The sequence below is a fragment of the Canis aureus genome, chromosome 25, assembly GCF_053574225.1.
Source record: "Canis aureus isolate CA01 chromosome 25, VMU_Caureus_v.1.0, whole genome shotgun sequence".
NCBI classification, from domain to species: Eukaryota; Metazoa; Chordata; class Mammalia; order Carnivora; family Canidae; genus Canis; species Canis aureus.
This window is the reverse complement of record NC_135635.1, coordinates 4,790,516-4,808,816: the sequence shown is the minus strand read 5'-3', so window position 1 is coordinate 4,808,816 and position 18,301 is coordinate 4,790,516.

The window sequence follows — 18,301 nt, the reverse complement described above, 5'->3', positions numbered from 1 at the left end:
GAATCACGGTGTATGTGACAACATCCTGCAGAGTGAGGCCAGGGAGAGAAGAGAGAGAGAGCAAGTGCAGTGGGTGGGGCAGGGGTCCCGGGGTGGGGGGGAGGCAGAGTCAGAAGGAAAGTCTTCCCTCTCTCCGAGACCCCTTCACCGGCTCCAATGACCAGGCCACGGGGGACGGGAGAGACCCCAAGACCACCAGTCGGTGTCAGGGCCGCCTCTCAGGGTAGGGCAGATGTGGGCCCCTGCATTTCCTCCCCCTCTCATGCCAATGGGAGCAAGGCCGCCCATCCCCACCCTTGCTCTGCAGTGTTTACCAGCTCTGTTTGCAGCAAGTGCTGGGAGGGGGTGCAGGTGTGGACAGAGGGGAGGCTTCTCTTTTTACAGCCATAGCAGCAAAGGCCAAAGAGGGCGTGTGACTAACCCAAAGGTACATGACGTGCTGGGGACCAAGCCAAGATGAGAGGAGTGCATGTGACCCCAGCTCTGGAGCCATCAGGCCAAGAGTGTCTCAGAGACAACACTTATTTGGGGATTCGGGGGGCACAGGGGGTTCTCAGTCTCCCTAGGTGGGTGAAAGCAGAGCTCTCCAGGCACCTCTCCCCAGATCCTCACCCATAACCACAGTGGCCCCTGCCCCCCAGGGATGAAGAGAGGACCTGGGCTGGTATTTGAGGCCCGTGAGGGGGAAGGGCAGAGGCAGGCACCAGAGCCCAGGAGGCTCAACAGCAGGCAGGTTTCTCAGGGTGGGCAGGGTGGCCTGCAAGAGCTGGAGGTCCGGGGGAGCCCAGGCATGCCAGTGCACCCTCCAGCTTCACCTGAGCCTCAGCCCTGGCTGCCCACCCACAGCCTTGACAAATTTCAAAGCCTGTCACTGCCCTGCAAGTCCCTGGCCCCCTGCTCCCCTCACTGCTATCCGGAGAGGCCTTTCCTACCTCCCCCTCTGGCGGCCCTGCAGCAAAGAACCCGACCTCCTGTACTGGCCAGCTGTAGCCTGGTTGTACAACTCTTCTGTGCTGGGGTTCCGTTCCGCCCGCCCCCCCCCCTTTGCCTCCCCAGATACGGTCTCCAAAGCACAGGGACATGAAACCTTTGGCAAGCACCCTGAATCACCCTTCTTCCCAGCTGCAGGGATTGCTTACAGGTGTGAAACCACATTCCTGTCCCTCTTCTCCCCACCTCCCAACTCCTGGGCTTTTGCTGATTCCTGGGATGGTCACGGGTTCTGTTATGATCACGTGTTGTGCCATGTGATTTCCATATGTGCGTTTCTGCTTCTCCACCAGACGGAGAGCTCCTTAAAGGTGGACTGTGTATCTCCATCCTTCCAGCCCCCGCTCCTCTTCCACCTGGTGGAGCTCAGTGATAAGGAACACAGGTTTTGGAACTAGATCTATCTGGGTGCAAATTTTGACCTTACCACTTAGGCAAGTCAGTAAACCTCTCCAAGCTTAGTTTCCTCATCTATAAAGTGGATTATTCATGAGCTGATTCGCTCGTTCAGCCGATATTCATCGAGGCCCTGTTACATCTTAAGCGATCGTGTATATACAGCAACTAACACAAAAGACACAAATCCCTGTCCTGTGGGGCTTGCTTTTTAGTGGGGGATGTTAGCACCTGTCTCAAAGGGTGATTGGGATGGCTCGATGAGCTCACTTAGGAACAAACTTAGCGCAGTGCCTGACTTGGCAGGCCTGGCAGATGAGAGCTGTTGTTGTAAAAATCCATTCAGAGCCCCTAATCGAGAACCTTCTGGGTGCCAGCTCTGTGCTGGGTGCCAGGGAGACAAAGATGTGGAACAGCCATCCACATCCTCAAGGAGCTCATGGTCTAATGCCCGTAATGTATGTTGAATGGGCACTACCCTCATCATTGTTCGGAAGCTTATTACAAGCACCAGCATGTATTGCCTGCTACAAAGAATCATAAAATTCTAGAATGTCGGGTGCAACACAGAAGAGTGTTTATTCCCCGGTACCCTGCAGACTAAGTCGTACATGATTGATGTGCTTTGGGAAGGTTCAGAAAAAGGAGTGGTTATATTTGGTTGGGGGATCAGAAAGGATTTGGGGAAGGTGGCTTTTTGAACTACATTTGGAAGCAAAGCATAGGATTCCACAGAAAGAGACAGCGGTGGCAGAGACGGAAAGGGAGGCCCTTCAGGGGACAAGAATGGCACACAAACCAAGGCTTGGGGGAAGGAAAACAAGAGGCACTAAATTTGTGTTTAATCCCGAGGTGGCCCAGCCCAGGATGAGGATGGTGGTTGATCCAGGCAAAGCAGAGGTATTCACAAGCACAGGGGACAACTGTCCAGGAGATAGGGTTTGAGGACCCTCTTCCTAGCCCTATACCTTGGCCAAGCCTACACCAGGTTCAGGATTCCATTAGAAATGCATTTCCTTAAAAAAAAAAAAAGAAATGCATTTCCTTGAACGAGCATCGGCTTCCCGGAGGTCCCTGACAGAAGCAAACCATCCCAAGAAGAATAACATAGGAGGGTGGTCGCAGGCCCAGGAGGGAGAAGTGGGGAAAAGAGGCCTGGGAGCAGTGGGGCGCACTCATTCGCGAGACACTGAGCTAAGTGTGCCACTTGCACAGTTTCTGGGAAGCAGAGGAGAGTCCCCTTCGTGTCTCCTTCTTACAGATGAGGAAACTGAGACTTAGGACAGTAGTGACCTGCCCAGGGTCTCCCACAGCTGCGGGTCAGCAGCCAGACCCTGAAGCCCGGCGGTCAACCCCACGCAGGCTCTCCTGGCCCAGTCTCCCAGCCACATAAATGGGGTTAGTGGCAGCTGCTTCACGGAGCCTTGGGGGTTCCAGGGATGAACGTGAACCCCCTCTGCGTGGCGTGACATGTTGTAGATACTTCACACGGACGGTGTCCCTTCCCTTGCTCCTAAGCGGAAAGCTCCATTTCACGAGCCAGGAGCCTTGTAAATATTTCAGTGGTTGCGTGTGTGGCTGAGGCTGTGAAGCCCGGGCTCTGTGGCACTGGTGACAGCGAGGGATGGTGCATGTCTCAGGCCTGTTACGAGAGTCAGCCTCAGGTTCCAAAAAAAGAAACCTTTCCCCTCAACAGTTGACAGTCACTGGCATGAGACAGAGCTGCAGACTTTTTCTGGAATGAGGCCAGAAGGTGAACCAGCAGAGGGTTCATGTTACCAAAGGGGCCATGACCAAGGCCCAACACCCATACATGGGCTCCTCTGCACCCACCGCACCCCACTCCTTTGTGCCCCCCCAACTATACCCCAGCCCATAAACTGTGCCAGGCAAGGGTTCAGTCACATTGAGGGTCCCAGAAGGACTGTAGGGAGCCCAGGAAAGAAAATAAGAGAAACAGGCTGTGCCCCTGCACCAGGGGCCGAAGCTAGAATTGAGGGCAAGTTGACCTGGGTCAGTGCCTTTGAATTCTGTTTTTTTTTTTTTTTAATAAATGTTTTATTGTGATAAGAACATTTAACATGAGATGTACCCACTTCCATTTTTAAGTGCACAATACAGTATTGTTAACCATAGGCATGATGCTGTACAGCAAACATCTAGAACTGATTTATCTTGCTCAGCTGAAACTTTATACTCATTACATAGCAAATCTCCATTTCCTCCTCCCCCTCCCACCCACCCCAGCCCCTGGCAACCACCCTTTGACCCTCTGCTTCTATGAGTTTGACCACTTTAGATACGTCATAAAACCGGAATCATGCAGCATTTCTCCTTTTGTGGCTGGCTTATTGCATTAACCTAAGGTCCTCAAGCTTCATCCATGTTGCCACAAATGGCAGGATTTCCTCCTTTTTGAAGGCTGAGGACTATTCCACGGTGTGTAGGCCACACCTTTATCCATCCCTCCATCTGTGGACATCGAGTCGTCTCCACGTCTCGGCTGTTGTGAACAATGCTGCAATGGACACGATAGTCTAAATATCTCTCTGAGGCCTTTTTGCTTCCTTAATTAACTTTATTCCAAGACATTTTATTCCATTTGATGTTATCGTGTGATTGTCTCTCTTTTTTTTTTTAAGATTTTATTTATTTATTCATGGGAGACACAGAGAGAGAGGGAGAGACACAGGCAGAGGGAGAAGCAGCCTCCATGCAGGGAGCCTGATGCGGGACTCGATCCGAGGACTCTGGGACAACACCCCTGGCCGAAGGCAGGTGCTAAACCACTGAGCCACCCAGGGGTCCTGAGATTGTCTTCTTGATTTCCTTTCCGGATACTTTGTTGTTAGCATATAGAAAAGCAATAGTTTGTATGTTGAGTCTGTATCCCATAACTTTCTTTTTTTTTTTTTAAATTTATTTAGGGGATCCCTGGGTGGCTTAGCAGTTTAGCGCCTGCCTTTAGCCCAGGGTGTGATCCTGGAGTCCTGGGATCAAGTCCCACGTTGGGCTCCCTGCATGGAGCTTGCTTCTCCCTCCTCCTGTGTCTCTGCCTCTCTCTCTCTCTCTATGTCTATCGTAAATAAATAAATCCTTTAAAAAAGTTATTTATTTGAGAGAGAGAGAGAAATAGCAACAGAGAGCATGAGCAGGTAGGAGAGGGAGAAGCAGGCTCCCCCTAGCAGTGAGCCCAACACGGGACTCAATCCCAGGACCCTGAGATCATGACCTGAGCCACCCTGGTGGGCCATATATCCCATAACTTTCTGAATTCATTTATTAGTTCTGATTGATGGGGGTTTCTGGCCTTTGGGGTTTTCTGCATATGAGAGCATATCCTCTGCAAGCTGATAATTTTACTTCTCTCAGTTTGGATGCATTTTATTCCTTTTTCTTGTTAATTGTTCTGGCTAAGACTTCCAGTACCATGTTGAATAGAAGTGGTGAGAGTGGACATCCTTGCCTTGTCCCTAATCTTAGAGGAAAAGCTTTCAGTGTTTCATTGAGTATGATATGAGTGATGAGATTTTCATATCTTGCCTTTTTTATATTGGGATAATTTCCTTCTATTCCTAGTTTGTTGAGAGTTTTTATGATGAAAAGATACCGAATTTTGTCAAATGCATTTTGGAATGATCATGTGGTTCTTTAAAAAAAAATCTTGCATTGTGTTAATGTGGTGTATCACATTAATTGATTTTGGTATGTTGAACCATCTTTGCATCACTAGGATAAATCCCACTTTTAATGTGTTGAATTAGGTTTGCTAGTATTTTGTTAGGGACTTTAGCATCCATATTCATCAGGGATATTGGCCTGTGGTTTTCTTTTCTCATGATATCTTTGTCTGGCTTTGGTATCAGAGTAATGCTGGCATGATGAAATGAATTTGGAAGTGTTCCTTTCTCTTCACTTTTTAGGAAGAGTTTGACAAGGATTAGAGTTAATTCTTTAAAAAGAAGTTGATAGAATTCTCTAGTGAAGCCATATAGTCCTGGGCTTTTCTTTGCCAGGAGGGATTTTTGTTGTTGTTTTTAGAGAAAGAATAGAGCAGGGCAGGGGCAGAGGGAGAGAGAGAATCTTAAGAAGGCTCCGTGTCCAGCACAGAGCCCAACGCAGGGCTGGATCTCATGACCCTTGAGCCTCAATCAAGAGTCAGACACTTAACTGACTGAGCCACCCAGGCGTCCCTGTTGGGAGGTTTTTGACTACTGATTCAACTTCTTGTGAGTTCTAATCTGTTGAGATTTTCTATTTATTCATGATTCAGTCTTGGAAGGTTGTACGTTTCTAGGAATTCATCCATTTCTTCTAGGCTATCCGGCATTTTTGACATTGGGGGACTTTCAATTCTGACATGCTCACAACTTCCCCAGGTTGGACCCAAGTGGATAAAGCACATAACCAGGAACAGTAGGAGGAGAGGAAGGGGGGATTATGACACTAGGGACAATGTCAACTCTCAAGTTATGTCCCCGGCCTGTGGACTTTGTGGTTTTATATGGTAATGGTTTTATGTGGTAATGGAAGTCAGGGAGCAAAGTAATTGGCCTGGGTCCCCATGAAGAAAGAACAGGGGGACTCTGTAGAGCCCTAAATTATCCAGTCCAGTTGGAGCCTTTCGGGCTCTAGCTTGCATCAATCATCCATTCCACAACATGTAGTGAGCCCCTGCTGGGTGGCAGACACTGAGGCAGGCCCTATGGTGACGCCAAGATGCAGACCCCACCCTCCAGAGGCTGGAGTGGAGAGAAGACGGGCCCCTGGTTAAACCCAGGACTGGCCAGGCTGTAGTAAGAACCATAACAGAGGGAAGTGATGCAGAGGGAGGCCCAGGAAGCTTTCAAGGGAGTTGGGGTTTTATCTGGTCTTTGAAGACCAGACAGGATTTTCAAAATCTATATATTAATACAGATCTCTTTTTCCAGTTATATAAGCAATTGAAATGTGTTCATAAATTTTTAAAATTTTAAGAAAATGTAGAAAAGTTTGAAAAAAATGCTTAGCTCCATAACCCAGAGAAAGTCATGGCTAAAATAGAAGTGTGCTGGGAGCCTGGGTGCTTCGGTTAGTTAAGCATCTGCCTTCAGCTCAGGTCATGATCCCAGGGGCCTGGATTCCCTGGGCTCCGTGCTCAGCGGGGAGTCTGCTTGTCCCTCTCCCTCTCCCTCTTTCCCTCCCCCTGCTCATACTCTCTCTCTCTCTCAAATAAATAAATAAAATCTTCAAAAATATGTAGGTGTGCTTTCTTCTGGTCTTTTATCCATGTTATGCTGCTTTCTTTTTTCACTTGATTTTGTAGCTTCAGCATTTCGAAGGTAGCATTTTGGCAGATGCAGTTGGAGGAAGGAGTAGAAAGGCATGAAGGAGACCACAGACTGAAGGTGTGGTGCCTCTGAGCTCTTTATGTGCCCACACTGGGGTTGTCAGAGCCCACAGGCAGGCTGGACCCGAACTCCCTGGGCCCCCAGCCTCTCAGCTCTCTGATTGGTTAATGGACCACACCCTTGGCTCAACCTCAGCCCATTTTCCTGCCTGGTACCCCGGGGCCTTGCTCTGGGGAGGAATGTGAGGCTGCAGCTGCCCTTTTTCCCGGCACAGCAGACAAAGCCTGTTTCTTGAGTAATGGAGTTGAGTTTCCAGCTCCAAAATTAAGTCAGGCAGCCCAAATCCCAAGATTGATCATCTAGATCCACGCTGTCCAATATCACAGCCACTAGGTAGCCACATGGGCTGCTGAGCACTTAATATGTGAATAGGCAAAACAGAGGTACTGTAAGTGTAAAATACACACTGGATTTCCCAAGATAATAGGAAAACCTAATGCAAACTATCTTATTCATAATTGTTTTCTATTGACTACATGTTGAAGTGATAATATTTTGGGTATATTGGATTAAATAAAATAATTATTAATTATTGAAATTAATTCTGGGCACCTGGGTGGCTCAGTTGGTTAAGCACCTGCCTTCGGCTCAGGTCATGATCCCAGGCTCCTAGGATCGAGCCCCACATCAGCCCCTTGCTCAGCGAGGTGTCTGCTTCTCCTACTCCCTCTGCCTGCCACTCCCCGAGCTTGTGTTCTCTCTCTCTGTCAAATAAATAAATAAAATCTTTAAAAGAAATAAAATTAATTCTACTTGTTCTTTTTGCTTATCTTCATGTGGGTATGAAAACAATTTAAATTACATATGTGACTCGCACCTGTGTCTCACAGATTTCTTTCTGTTGAACTACGCTGATCTAGACTGATCCATTCTATCCTGCCCACTCTCGTAAGGGAAAGCCCGCAGCTGCGGATGGGAGCCTCGCGGAGGGCCTGTGACCCACCCAGACCAGGCCGCAGGTGGCTCCTGGGGAGAAGGGAGGGGGGAGCAGGTATCTTGTCTGTCACCCTCATATTTCTCTGTTCCTGCGAAGCTTCCCTGCTTCCTGTGTCTGTCTCCCTTCCCTTCCCTGTGAGATTCCTGAGGTCTATAAAACCTGGTTTTATTCACTTTTATATCCTCAGCGCGAGGCACAGTGCCTGCCATAGAGGAAGCGCTTGAAAGCACGCGCTGAATTAATGAATGAGGGGAGGGAGAGGATGGGGAGAGGGTGTCATCCTATCCAGCCTCCTGCCTCCTTCCCTGCTCAGAGGGGAAGCTTCTTCCCATTCCTGCAGTCAGTCAGCTGGCTCCGGCCTGGTCCTCCCCACAGGCGCACACACCCCTGGGTTGGGCATCATCGGGCCTCCCTGCACTCAGGCCAGGAAGGGAAAGGCTGCTGGCAGCCTGGGAAAGGAAGAAAGGCTCAGCTACTCCTGCCCGGCAGAGCTCTGCCCCCACTTCAAGCCAGGACTCCACCCTTGCCCAAGTCATGGGTCAGAGACTCTCAGGAGCGTTCTTCTTGCACACCTCCACTCTCCAGGTGGGGTCCCACGGGCAGGTTCCCACAGTGCTCGCCCCTTTCTGCCTGGCAGCAGGCAAGGTGGGGAAACCAGAGGGCTGGGGGGCGCCTGGGAATACGAAAAAGACCCCAGAGGGGCTCAGAGGGCCGACGATTAGGACTGCATGTTGAGGCTTCCGGTAGGACGTAAGCACCAGGGCTCTGCAGTTGGAATGCCCAGCTCAGATCTCAGATTCTCTACTCGCTGCGTGTGACCTGAACGAGTTAACTAGCCTTTTTAGACCTTAGCGTCCTTACCTTTAAAATGGGCACAGTGCGGGTTCCCTGCCCTTATGTGGTTCGGAGATTCAGTGGCTGAGAACAAATCAAGGAGCCAGCCCTGTACCTGGCACAAGGCAGACAGTCGGTGTTATAAACAATCCAGCTCCCTGGCTGCAGGGCTGGGGACGTGAAGCCCAGAGAGGAGTGATAACTAGGCTTATAAAGACAAAATTTTAAATAAATAAAATAAAATAAAATAAAGATAAAATTATATCATTTGGGTTTTTTTTCTCTTCATTTTTTATTATGGAACATTCAACCATATAAAAATGGAAAGAATAATATAGCAAACTCTGATGTACTCATTACCCCACTTCAATGATTGTCAACGCATGGCCCGCTGAGTTTCATCTCCAGCCCTGCCCTATCCCTGGGTTCTTCTGAAGCAAATCTCAGATATCACATCATTTCATCTATAAATATTTCAGTATGTATCTCTAAGAGATAAGGACTTAAATAGTTCTGCTGTTCTTACACTTAAAAAATTATCGACAATGTATTAATGTCATCAAATATCTGATCATTCATATTCCCCAGTTTTCTCATTTTGAAAAGGATCCATCTAAAATTGAGGTCCAAATACAGTCTGTATAATGCACGACTGATGTCACTCCTGTCTTTTTTAAACTACAGGTACACATTTTTCTCTTTTCTCCCCCCTTGCACTTTATTCATTGGAAAAACCAGGTCATTTGTCTGGTAGAGTTTCCCACAGTCTGGAGTTTGGCTGTGTCTCTCTCTGTAGAAAGTCCATGCGGTTCAGGTTCAACATCTGGGACAGTTACTCTGCAGGTGGTGGCGTGTTCTTTTATCAAGAGATACACATAAAAAAAAAAAAAAAAAGAGATACACATTGTAAGCAGCTGTTGATAGTCAACGCTCAGATCCATGATTTCATTAAGGCAAAACAGTGAGAGTCTGTCATTCTTCCTGCACCTGCTAGCTGAAATACCTTTATTAAAAAAACCTACCTCCCTCTCTCTCTCTTTTTCAACTACTTAGTTAACCTAGGTTAACTTTTTTCTTTAAAGATTTTTTTTAAATTTCTTTGAAAGAGAGCAAGCATGAGTGGAGGGCAGAGGGAGAAGAAGAAGCAGGCTCCCTGTTCCACCACTTTCTAGGTGTATAACCTTGGGGCTCAACCCCAGGACCCTGGGATCAAGACCTGAACTGAAGGCAGACACCTAACCAACTGAGCCACCCCGGTGCCCCTAGCATATATTTTTAAATTGTTTTCTGGCTTAAGTTTATTAAATGAGGGTCATAAAAATAAGGGGCAACATGGAAAAGCCAGGAGAACTCTGACTTTGGAGCCAAATAGCTGAAAGTGGAATATTGGCTCCACCACTTATAGGTCTGGTTCTTCATCCCCCAAACAGAGAAGTGGTTAATAATAACTAACATTTATTGAGTGTTTGCCATCTTCCAAGCATTGTGCTAAGTGCTTCCAAGACATGATGACATTTCATCTTCATATCAGCTCAATGAGGTAGGAGCTATTCTTTTTTTTTTCAAAATTTTTATTTATTTATTCATGAGAGACACAGAGACATACACACAAAGAGAGAAGCAGGCTCTATGCAGGGAGCCTGATGTGGGACTCAATCCTGGGAACCCAGGATCAGGCCCTGGGCTAAAGGCAAGCGCTCAACCACTGAGCCAGCTGGGCATCCCAGGTAGGAGCTATTCTTATCCCCATCTCAGAGAGGAGGAGGAAACTGAAGCAGAGTGGTTGAGCAGTTTGTTCAGGTTATTCACCTAGAAAGTGGTAGAGCAGGGACTTGAACCCAGGGCAGGCTGGCTCCAAAGTAGTGGAGTGGTTATTGTGAAGCTTTGAAATCATGATGGTGATCATTCATCATATGCCTAATACATGCCAGGCATCATGCTGGATACTTGACCTGACTCCAAAGCCCAGGCTCTTAGCTGGTACCCTATTTTCACAGTGCTGGCCTGTAGTTGCATAATTAGTGAGAATGGTTGTAGAAGTAACCACCGTTAGAGTGAGGGATGGGGCAAGGAGCTAACCAGGAAAAAAGCAGGTCCTGGCAGGTGGAAGGTCTGGACAGAGGCCAGAGTTTGAGCAGGGCTGTCCTTGGCTCTTGGCACTTCTTCTCAGAAATGAAAAACAGGGGCGCCTGGGTGGCTCGGTGGTTGAACATCTGCATTTGTCTCAGGTCGAGATCCCTGGGTCCTGGGATCGAGTCCCACTTGAGCTCCCCATGGGGAGCCTGCTTCTCCCTCTGCCTGTGTCTCTGCCTCTCTGTGTGTCTCTCATGAATAAATAAATAAAATCTTAAAAAAAAAAAGAAATGAAAGACAATCACAGTGGAGGAGGGGCCAAATCTATTGCAGCCATGGTATCTCCCTCCCCCGGCTTCCCTCACCTGCTGAGAGGGAGAGCTCTGAAAATGCAGCTGGCCTTGGCGAGTTCTATTTCTACTGGTTATGGCTCTGCTCCTAATTGCCTTGTTAATCAGTAAGGGCAGGAAAGTTCCCTCTGCTTTCTCAAGGACTTCCCTTGGGTAGTCTTTGAGGACAGGCCAGGACCTCCCAGGCTGGTGGGGAGGGCAGAGATCCTGCGTACAGCCGGGACGCAGGGGGTACGGATAAGCACACTACAAGTAACAATGTTAGCTATCATTTCCCAAGCTCCTGCCGTGTGTCGGGCAGGGGTCAGGCCCCGCGTTAGCTCAGCTCATCCTCACCGTGCCCCGCAGAGGTGGGTCTTGTTATTATCTCTATTTTGCAGATGAGCAAACCGATGCTAAGAGAGGTTAAGGAACTTTGCCCAATGTCACTCAGCCGGGGGCAGGTGGCAGAGCCAGGAGTCTAACGCAGACTGCCTAACTCCACCTCGGGTCTAGGGAGATAAGGAAGCAGGTGATGCAAAGGGAGGGGGGCATTCCCGGCAGGAAGAACGGTCTGTGCAAGGTGTGGAGGCATGAAAGGGTATGGCCTGTTCAGGGTGATGACTAACTCTGGCCAGAGTGAAGGGTGTGGGGGAGGAGTGGCAGCACACGGATTTGGAGGTTGAGAGGTGCTGTGTAGAAGAACCTCAGCTTTCGGGGCAAGGTGCTGCAACTTTGCTCTTGGAGGGCCGGGGGGCCACGGGAGGCACTGAGCAAGAGGGCTGATGCATGGTAACTTGGGTTTGTATGATAATCTGTGGTTTACAAGGAACTTCCAGAGGTTCATTGTCAGATGGAAACCTCAAGTGGATCCTGGAATTTAGCCCATTTTACAGATTAGCAAACAGATTTGGAATGGTTATGGGATATGCTCAGGCCACAGAGAATTAATGCCTGGCCCCAAGCCCAGTGCTCCAGATACCACAGGACTCTGCTCCAAAACTCAGGGCAGAATGAAAGGAAGAAGCAGAGGCATCCCTCAGCTCCTGATGCCCCCGGCCCTGCCCCTGCTCAGCCTTGTTGGGGAGTGCAGAATGAAGGTCCACTGGGGCGATGCCCAGGTCCCAGGCATCTGCTTACGGAGACTATGGCAGTAAGTAGTAAGAGCCCATCCCCTGGGTTCCAACTATGTGCTGGGGTAGCAGGGGTAAGAAAAAGCTAGACAGAGATCAACACCACTGATAACTAATATTCTGACTTAAGGATCCCCACAGTGGTTTAGGAGGTGCCCAGATCTGCCTGAAGAGTTAGAAAAGGGGATCCCTGGGTGGCGCAGCGGTTTCGCGCCTGCCTTTGGCCCAGGGCGCGATCCTGGAGACCCGGGATCGAATCCCACATCGGGCTCCCGGTGCATGGAGCCTGTTTCTCCCTCTGCCTGTGTCTCTGCCTCTCTCTCTCTCTCTGTGACTATCATAAATAAAAAAATAAAAATAAAAAAAAAATTAAAAAAAAAAAAAAGAAAAAGAGTTAGAAAAGGCCCCAATGGCCCAGTGAGAATTGCCAGAATGCTGGCTTGGGCCCTAACTACGCTGTGATCTTGAACAAGAATGCAGGCCCTTCTGGGAACTGGCCTTGCAAAGTGAGAGGACGGCACCAGAGAAGGGGCTTTTATATCAGGAGCCTTGGGGAGCATCCCGAGCTCACTTAGAAGGTCCAGGGAAGGGACGCTGATTAGGGCATTTTTTTTCCCCAAAGATTTTATTTATTGATTCGAGAGAGAGGCAGAGACACAGGCAGAGGGAGAAGCAGGCTCCCTGCAGGGAGCCTGATGCGGGACTCGATCCAGGGACCCCGGGATCACACCCTGAGCCGAAGGCTGATGCTCAACCACTGAGCCACCCAGGTGCCCCTTGATTGGGGTATTTTTTTTATTGGGGTATTTTAATGAGCCCCATTGGAATTTCCAAAATAGAAACTACCAGATTATCAAGGTCTCTTCCAAAACCGGTTTAACAAATTCAATTTATGGAGCACCCATTCTGCCAGGTGCTATTCCACGGGCTTGGGGTATGTTAGTGAACAAAACAACAAGGTAAATAAGTAAAATTTCTGGGAAAGAGGAAAGTAGTGCCCAGCAAGGTCGATGAGGAGTGTGAGCCTGTGGAGACGTTACAGCATTTGGCAGCATGGGGAAGGGCCAGCGTCACCGAGCAGGGGACTTGAAGGAGGCAAGGAGTGACTGGGTAGACATCTGGGGGAAGGGCATTCTGAGGACTCAACAGCTAGACCAAAGGCCCTGGAGTGGGAGCGTGCGTGCAAGGTAGCCAGTGTGACTGGAGCCGGTGGCAAGAGTGAGGCTGCACTGGGGAAGGGGACAGCCATGGAATGCTGCCCCAACGTGCTAAGACATATTCAGCCCTGCCCAAGCATCTTGACCCTGATCTTGACCCTGAACCCATCCCTGCCCTAACTCCTCTCTCTCTGAACTTTAATGTTAGGGACCCACCCGTACTATAAATGCCAGACCTGCTAAATCAAAAAGAGTGTTATGTGCCTAGGTATGCATGTGGCACTTTACCTCCTTAATCCTGAATGTCTTCAACCTGTCCTTGTCTTCTGTCCCACCCAGGTATCTTCCCTTCCTTTCCTGACTCCTCTGTGGCCTGGAGGTAGGGGAGCAGGGCAGCAGGAGAGCAGTGGCTGGTGTGGCCCCAGGGAAGCAGTGGCTTAGGGTATAACATCTAGGAAAGAGGGGCCCCCTACGAGTAACTTTCCCCGGAATACACATTTACTAAGCACCTACTCTTAGCTCCTGACTGGGAATCTCAAGGTGAATAAGACTGCCCCTGCCAGGACACCTGGGTGGCTCAGTGGTTGAGCATCTGCCTTGGGCTCAGGGTGTGATCCTGGGGTCTTGGGATCGAGTCCTGCATCGGGCTCCCCACAGGGACCCTGCTTCTCCCTCTTCCTATGTCTCTGCCTCTCTCTCATGAATAAATAAATAAAATCTTGAAAAAAAAAAAAAAAAAAACACTGCCCCTACCTTTTGGGACCTCAGCCTGGGGCAGATTGGGGGCAGGGAGGTGAAGCGAAGCTGGCTAGGGAAGGGGACAAACACACAGAAAATTCTAATTCTAAAATTCTAATCCATATACAATGGATTGCTTAGGATTCTCCAGTGGCTGGCATGATGAGAGGGAGGAGAGGTAAGTGACCCCCAGGGTTGCAGAGTTCAGTTGGCCACTATCTCCAACTGGAGGACCCTGTGCAAATCCGTTAACCTCTCCTCCCAGGCCCTGAAAAGCGCTGAACTCTGTATTTTTACATGAGTGCACTACGGTTTCCTTGCATGCAAATGGAAGTAATAATAATAATATTGTTGACTGAGGGGCAGCCCGGGTGGCTCAGCGGTTTAGCACCACCTTCAGCCCGGGGCATGATCCTGGAGACCTGGGATCAAGTCCCACGTCAGGCTCCCTGCACGGAGCCTGCTTCTCCCTCTGCCTCTCTCTCTCTCTCTCTCTGTCTCTCATGAATAAATAAATAAAATCTTAAAAAAGAAATATTGTTGACTGAGGGCTCCCTAGAGCCAGTCTCTGCCCACTTCCAAGCTCACTGTCCTGTCCTCAGCCTCGGGCTGTCCCCTCAGCAACACCTGCACGTCCCCGCACTGCGGTGCCCAGTGTACCACCAGGTCAAGTCTGTTGAAAGGAGGATGATACCAGCTGGTGCATGTGACCTTGGCCGCAAAGGGCAGCACACAGCTAATGCAATGGTCATTAAAGTGTCCTACAAACGTCAACTGTGATGGCCGCAGTGGACATCATCGTGATGGCCGATCAATGGCTAGGCTTGCCAGCTTTAGCAAATAAAAATCCAGGAGACCCAGTTAAATTTGAATCTCAGACAAACAACTTTTTCCCTTTAGCATAAGTATGTCCCACACAACATTTGGGATGGCAGGGGAGGCAGATTTCTACCTCTTGCCTGGGTTGTTTGGCCCGGCCTGAGAAGGGGATTGACATAAGGCAGGTGCACAGGAGAAGAGCACACACATCGATATAAGTTTCCCAGAACACAGGATCCCCCATAAGGAAGGGAGGACCCGAAGAAATAGCGAAACCACACGCATTTATATTGGGTTGAACAAAGAGAGGCAAATGTGGAAAAATAACCAAACCAAAATATGGGAAGGAAGCTAAGGAAGCCAATTTATTTTAGCAAGGGCTGTTTGTCAACTTATTTTAGCAAAGTCTCTTGGCTTTGACTCACCTTTGAAGAATGTTTCTTGTTTTCCTGGTACAGGGAGGGCATCTGTCACACGGGAAGAAAAGGGAGTTGAGGTCGCTCTTCTCACGTCTGCTGTTTTTCATGGGCCTTCAGCTCAAAATAATCTTCGTGTCAGAGTGGCATCTTTGAGGCTGGCATGTTCTGCCACCCTTCAGGACATATTTATACAAAAGTTTTATTTGTTTATCTGAAATTCAAATGTAACCAGGTGTCCTGGATTTTATCTAGAAACCTCTTTGATGACAGTTTACTGGCTGGCTGGGCATGACAGGGATGTGGGGCCAGGAAATGGCTCTGCAAAGGCTGTCTGGATGAAAGTCAACACTTCCACTGCGGCCATGGCATGACTCCTGGATGCCCCGTCCTGCTATCACCTACCTGGATGCTGCTCTGGGTGAGCTCCCAGGCTCACGAGGAGATATCGAATGGGAAGCTTGCATTAATGCCACTTACCGCACACTCACGGAGGGCCAGGCCCGATGCTGGGTGCTCTAGGGGTGTAAGCTAACAAGTCCGCACAGCTGCTCTGACACCAAAGCCCAGCTCCATGCTATGGCCTGTTCAAAAGTTCAAGCATCCAGGACGGTGAGGGAAGGAGCAAGAATGGCCATGGAGTCTCCTGAAGTGGCCTCCCACTCTGTCTCAGGCACTGTTAGAATTCAGAGTTGTCACAAAAAATCTTGAGAAGTTCATTCTCTAGAACACTCTGGAAGTTAACTATCTTGCCCGAGCTCACAGAGATTAAGTGATGAGGCAGGGAGTTGAACCCAGGTCTGTCTCACCTCAAAACCTGATAAATTTTGCTTTCCTTTGCATGTGTGCATTGTGGCATGACGTGTGTACACACTCATGTACGTGGTCACTTCCAGCCTTTAGAGTAGGGCCTTCCTCTTTTGGGCTGGATTTAGGGCCTTGGAGATGGGCACACTCCACCGGTGCTCTCCCAGGGCTGGTTTTCTCAGGGGCTTGTGCCATCTGCCCACTGACCCTCAATAGCTTCTCTTGGGCCTTGCCTTCCATGCCAGCATCTCTAGGGTGGCAGGCAGTTGGTTCCCAGGCCTTGGAGCCTTGAGCAGAGGAGATCGGGGCATGGATGGTGAGAGGGGGCAGGGTTGGTGCTGAAGAGACTGACGTATACCACAGATGCCTCCATCTCCAGCTCTTGCTCATGCTCTCACGCACGTGTGCTCTCTGTAATGCCTGGAGTCAAACAGTATTAAAACTAGGAGGGACTTTAGGAACTATCTAGTCTTACTTCTTCATTTTATAGAGGAAAGAATGGAAGCCCAGAAGGCAGAACTGAACTGTTAAGATCCCTCATCCAGCCAACGGTACAGAGATTTGGGACGCAGGTTGTCTACCTCCCAGTCGAGTGCTCACACCCACGCCTGTCTCTTCCAGGGAATTGGGAATGTTAGTGAAAGACCTAAGCATTTCCACTTAAATTGATGGGGAAAAGAGAACATTCAATAAATGGCATTGGGATAGCCAGATTATTGTCGGAGGGGTGGGGTAGATAATAAAGATAGGGCCAAAACAAGCTCTATTTGGATCAATGATCTAAGTGTAATAAATAAAACCATTGAAGTGCCACAACAAAGTGTGGGTGAATTGATTAATAATTTTGGAGTGAGAGGCTTTTCTAATCAAGATGGAAAACCCAGGAGTCATAAAGGAAAATTGATATATTCCACCACATAATTAAAAAGAAAAAACTTCTATATGGAAATCCACCATAAAAGATGTTTTTTCCAATAACCAAGAAAGCATATGCCAAAGTGATATTTCTGTAACTTATAAGGAAACTCCTATGAATGAACAAAAAGAAGTCTAATCATCATAATAGCTAATACTTGATCATTTACTATAATTTACTATCATTTTAGTACATAGATTTTTTCTTTCTTTCTTTTTTTTTTTAGAGAGTGCAAGGGGAGAGACAAAGTGGGGGGGAAGCAGACTACCTACTGAGCATGGAGCCCGAGGACACCAGGCTCAACTCCACCACCCTGAGATCATGACTTGAGCAGAAACCAAGAGTTGGATGCTCAACCCACTGCACCACCCAGGTGTCCCATAGGTTACTTCCTTAAGAAGTAACTTCATTTAAATCTCACAGTGAGTAACCCTATGAGACAGGTGATATTATTGTCTCCACTTTTTTAAAAATAGATTCATTTATTTGAGAGAGAAAGAGATAGAGCACAAGCGGGGAGATGGGCAGATGGAGAGAGAGCAGCAGACTCCCTGCTGAGCAAGGAGCCCCATGTGGGGCTCAATGCAAGGTTCGTACCCAGTACCCTGGGATCATGACCTGCACTGAAGGCAGACGCTTAACTGACTGAGCCACCCAGGCACTCTATTATCTCCACTTTATTTTTATTTTATTTTATTTATTTATTTGACAGAGCATAAGTAGGGGGAGCAGTAGATGGAGAAGCAAGATCCCTGCAGAGCAGGGGGGCCAATGTGGAGCTCAATCTCAGGACCAAGAGATCATGACCTGAGTGAAGAGAGATGCTCAACCCACTGAGCCACCCAGTGCCCCTTATCTCCACTTTATAGATGAGCATCCAAAACCAGTTTTAAAAAAAATAGTCAAAGAATATAGACAAGTAGTTTACAGAAAAAGAACTATCAATAGATCAATAAAAATGTTGATATATTTACTTAAATAAAGCCAATAGACATCGTGAAGGATGCTTGATACGACTCATAATTGAAGAAACACGAAGTCCGACTAGAATTTACCCATCACTTTTGCACCTCGCTGCTTGGCATCATGTGTCAATACTCGAGCTCTGAGGGCTTGGGGAAACGCCCTGTTCTGTAATCCTCTGTGTACATACTTGGAGTTCTACGTCGGTATCAGTTCATATCGGCAGAAAACCCTACAATTGAACCACATTGGCTTAGCTGACCAAATGCAAAGATGCCTTCGGTCCATTTCCAGTTTAACGTTACACGTTCAGCATCCATTGATGTTTGGTAGAAGAAATGACCCTATAAAAATTACTGTATCGCTTTTGTCCTCGAAAAACCACCCCTAAAGGGATTATCTA